This window comes from Rhamphochromis longiceps, linkage group LG11, assembly GCF_057381845.1.
Source record: "Rhamphochromis longiceps isolate RC_006_pf linkage group LG11, R_longiceps_female_GT1.1, whole genome shotgun sequence".
NCBI classification, from domain to species: Eukaryota; Metazoa; Chordata; class Actinopteri; order Cichliformes; family Cichlidae; genus Rhamphochromis; species Rhamphochromis longiceps.
The window spans coordinates 35,798,721-35,804,032 of NC_140567.1; positions in this window are offsets into that span (position 1 = coordinate 35,798,721).

Here is a 5,312-nt window from a genome sequence, read left to right on the forward strand (position 1 = left end):
AGAGACGAATGGCCCTCTCATCAGTGAGAGGCATTATGACAGCCTGCTGGTGGCTGCTGGCTGTGCATGAAAAAGCAGTAACCTTTTAATGGACACAGTACTACAGACAGGCTTATATTTTGGACTACGTTGGGGGGAGTTTAATGCCTCACTGACGAGTACGTTATTGAAGGATTTGACTTTGGCTCTATAAACAACAAATTCTCTGGAGGTTTTCATGTTTTTTTTTTCATCACAGTATGTTAATAAGAGATTGTATACATGTTATTATGGGGATACTTATTTGTTATGTTAGATTTTGTCACACATAATTTACATTTAGACTACTGTTATGTCTTAGAAATAGGAGCCACAAGAGGGCTTTTGTTTTATAGATAGAATTATATATTCACAATATATTGCTATGATGGAACAACTTTATTTTATTTATTTTGATGTGGTTGCATAGTGCCTATATAGGGTGTGTACCTGCCGATTGGTCTGCTCGACTGGGTCGGCCAATCAGACGGTGAAAAGACACGAATGAGTCCATACTGATACAAGTGAAGGCTCGTTGTTGACAGATCCAACAGTACCTCAAAGGTTTGGGGTTCCCTTAGATAATGCATGAATTTTGAGAAGATTGTGATATTATATAAAATGCAACCGATTGGTAATGTTATCTGTGACAATTAAGGGAATAATCGATCATTAATAATTTATGTTTTATAATAGATAATCTATGTAGAAGTACAGTGGTAAGTTTTCAGTGTCACTCCTATCTTCCAACAACATCTACACAAACTCATAAATCACTTATGATGAGTGATTTCATTCATCCTTAATTGTCATTTACAACATATGTTCAATCTTATGCTGTAGGAAAAACCCCCAACTTGGAGTACTCAAAGTGACCCCCAAACCTTTGTGTACGTGTGCATAGACGGACCAGTTACGCTGCTGAAGAGAGTTTTTTAATCGAACAGGACTGTGATGTTACTGTACATTCCAAACAACAAAACAGTATATAAACACATTTTAGCAAAGCATACATTTAAAGTCATCACAGTGGAATTATTTGAAAGAATTTTCTTTTCTTTTGTCTGTTTATGATGGGACTTAAATGTCATAAAGATCAGCTAAAGGCGCTCCCACTCCAATACTGTTCACAACAGTACAGGTAAATAAGACACTCCATACTAAAACCATAGTTTTCTTCCAGGGACTAACAGTCTATGGTTTAAATCTAAAACAAGGCATTAAGCACGAATGCATCAGCTGAGGCCTGACTGCTCACGTCCCATCTACTTAAATATGTTTATGGAGGTGAAGTGGAGCTGCTGAAAGTTGGATTTTATCTTTGTGCAAACAGGTTACATAAATCTAGAAAACTGTTGTGCGGGTTTCAGAGTTTATATTTTATACAGAGGTTTATTTCAGCAATCTGTTTGATAAAACTTACACAACATGCACATTTGTCAGTTCTATCTTTTAAAGAAAGACTGCGTTACAGGTTTAGTTAAAAATAAAAAGACTAGTACAACATTTATGCAGTTATAATTGATGCAAAATGCTCAGATTTTATTTAAATAGCAACCTCTTTGTTATATTAGCTCCTGTCCAGTAAGACAATATTGCATTGCAATTCTCATCCTCCTCAGTGACTATTTGACTGTAGTTTATTAGGGAGGAGTGTGTTGAACCTTTCTAGGCGATGGTGATGAATGTATTTGTGTGTTTTCTATGGTATGTCCATACCCGTCAAGTGCTTGTTATAGGTTGTACTCTTGGTGGAAATCAACCAGATTAGTTTAAAACAAAACAGGAGGAAATAAAACATCTACATTAAAGAAAAAAAAAAAACCATTTATTTTGGGAGACGTGGTCTTCTTTTTCTGATTAGTAGTCAAGTCCAAGTTCAGTTTTGATGTATTTTTGAAGAAATTACATTTGTACATGTATACTCTGCGTTGATACACCTAATATGTAACATGAAAAATAAAAAAGTTTCACCTCTCTGTTGCACTGTTCTATTAAAAAACTTAAAAATAAGTTGTCCTGTTAGGTGTCGGTCCATCAGAAAGTGGTTCACAAGATAAATGCAAACCAGGATTAATTAATTTGCTGTCATTATTTTCCACTATCAAATTAATGTGTGTTTTACTTTCCTGGTTGAAGGTCAGAGAAGGATAAAAACACAAATTTTCAAATTTCAAATTAAAAGATCCAGATGAGCTGTTTCAGCCTTTTAAACCCTTTAAACATCTTTTGTGAGAGGGAAATAATCAAAATTCATCTTTTTATTTGTCTGACAGATCGTCACTGAGATTACAGAGGGTGCTAATGTATGTGGTTCCACGCTATATATGTCCTTTGTCGAACAGGTGCAAAGACGTGCAAGCATCACCAACTGACTGTACCGTGAGAGGTAACCTCTGACAGACCCTTTGAAATGCATTTGGGTGGTTTGATTTAGATATTCACTCTGGTTTCAACCAATTCAAACCAGTGAACTCTACATGATTTCATACAAAATGTTGTGCTCATTGTCCTCCGTAGTTAATTAGAGGTGATTCAAGCATTCCTGCACTAATGGCAAAGAACAGGAATCATATAAAAACATGAGAGAATTACATTCTTAAGTAAGGAGACAAAGTAGAACCAAAAAACAGAGCTTCACATATATGCAGTTTACAAAAGAAGTGTGAGAAAAATATTTTAAAATAACTTTCACCAGAATCACTGTCAATTAGAGAATTGTTTTTTTTACCATGTTGGTCTTTTTTTAAAGTTTATTTTCCCTGTAAGGTGTTGTTATGCTGTACGGATGGAGTGATAGGGAAAACAAATTAGTACCACAACTCAACCCTGAGGTGCAATGCTCAGAGAAATCACAAAAGACCTAAGAGCTACGTTACAGACTCTACTGGCCTCAGTTACCATGTTAAATATTAAAGTTCATGACAGCACATCATAGGTTTGCAAAGCTTCCTGTGAACAAACCTTTGGACAGATGAGACCAAAGTGAAGGTTTTGGGCCATAATGCACCTCAACGTGACTGAAATGATGTGGTGAGACCTTAAGAGAGTCTAGCATAAACAAATCCCCACAGATCCCAGTGACCTGAAGAAACATTATAAAGACGAGTGGGTCAAAGTGTCTCCACAATGTGAGAGACTGACAGAGTAATGCAGAAAGTGAGTGCTTCAGGTTATTGCTGTTAAAAGCCGTTGTGCAAGCTGCTGAATCATGGGGTGTACTTGTTTTTTTAACAGGACTACACAGGTGTTTTTATATCACTAATTTCATATTGGACCAAAACATATCTGCAGTGGTGTGCGATGTCCAGTCTGGTTTTTACCACCTTAAGATGATTTTTCAATTTTTCAAAAGAACTTTCTGATGTTATAAAACAATAGAAAAATAACTCTCTCTTTAAGAATTAAAATACCATGTTTTTTTCATTAAATGCTCCCCCACTTATGTCTGATTCTGACTCAAAGAAAAACATTTTCCACTAAAGCTTTTCCAAAACATGACAGAATGGTAATATTTTCATAGTGTGACAGTTTACTAGTTATTTGGAGTAAACAACTATGGGCAGAAAATCATCACTTCTCCAAAGTGGTCAAGCTTTTAACTTTCCAAGTCAAGAAGAGGTGGATTGAGGCTGTTATTGAGCTGCTTTGTACCATTGTATTTAGAAATCATGCAATGTTGTGAGAATCCCCCCGAATTAGTCTGATGGGGATGATAAATTGTATTACAGCCAAATGTGTCCTGTAGGAGGGATTAACTACTCCTTTTTTTGGCAGACAATTTACTGTTGCTGCCAACAGGAATGACAGATGTTTATTTTGTGTTCTTGCCAGTTACAATGAGACTTAAGATGAATGGAGGCAACAAATAATGACTCTGAAGAATAATGCCACATATCACTCTAAGTCCTGCGTCATATTTTATTTCTGAGAAGCGGAAGCATTAATGGTTGAAAATCTTACTGTTTTATTTATTTTTTTATTTATTTACTGTTACCTTTTATAGCTGCTGGGTTGCACTGACATAAAGCCTCTTGCATTTTAATAAAATACTTGTGTGTCAGCAGCTCTTTGTTACTCAAAATAGTCAGTGAGTCTGAGGGAAGTAACTTCTTTGTTCCTGTGATTGCCGTCTGAAGGTGTGCTACTTGACATTTTTGGCAGAAGAAATTGTCTACATGCTAAAATTAACAATGAATGATTGAGCTACTTTAGTTTGCAGAGGCTGATATCGAGGCTGCTGTACCACTGTACCGTAGCTCATTGAGACACTCGAAGTGAACAGAGCCTTTGTTAATGTCATTAGCAGCACCTGTGCCTTTCCTACTGGGATAAACAGCTGCTGTGGGGGAGAAAAACCTATTTACTGCGCAGGTGCGTAACACGAAGAATTTAATTGAAACTATTCCATCTAAGAAGGGACCAGAATCCTTCTGTCATCTTTAATAATATGTGATACGTTTCTGTGATCATCTGCTATCGCAGGTCACAGGGGATGTGCTTCTTCTCTTTCACACTAGTTTCCTTTGTTAGCATGGACACTTATTAGTGTTTTGAAGGATGCAACTCATGTAATGTGCTCCTGAAATCCCTATATTTAGTTTTATTTTCATTAATGGCCAAAGCTGCAGCTGCTCGTTTTGACCACAAGATAGCGGCAACGTCTCAACATGTGACCCAGAAGTAGGCGCTGCGCTCTGATGTCTTCAGCGTCCCTCTGAAGCTGTGAAGTCCACAATGATTGAAGCACCTTCAAGCATGCAAATAGGACATGTAAGTGTGCAAAATGTTATCTAATGAAAGCTTGTGCTGAAAACCCTACAGCCGCAGCATTGCTGCTCATCTGTTTTAAACTGGTTTTAGAACTATTATAGAATAGAAAGCAGGAATTTTTACATTTATTTCCCACTGTTTAGACTGATTTTTTTTTTCGTTTTTATGATGGTGTTATTTTGTGCTCTTGTAATGATAATAATCATTAGTAATTATAATGATTATCGATTTGATTAAATTACTTTTAGACTCACAGATTCATCCATTTAGCCAACTACTTATTCAAATTAGGGTGTCTAAGAGGTGGAGCCTAAAATGCACACAATCATAGAAAAATAAATAAATCTGGTCCCTGTTTTCCACTTGTAAACGATCACTTTTTATTGTTTATTTTTTGGATATATAACTTCAACAATAGTCTACACTGAGGCATAGAAATAAAAAAAAAATGAAAACATTTGAAAAATAAAATAAAATAAATATTAATATATAGTTATCTAAGCACCCTGTGTAATATTTTT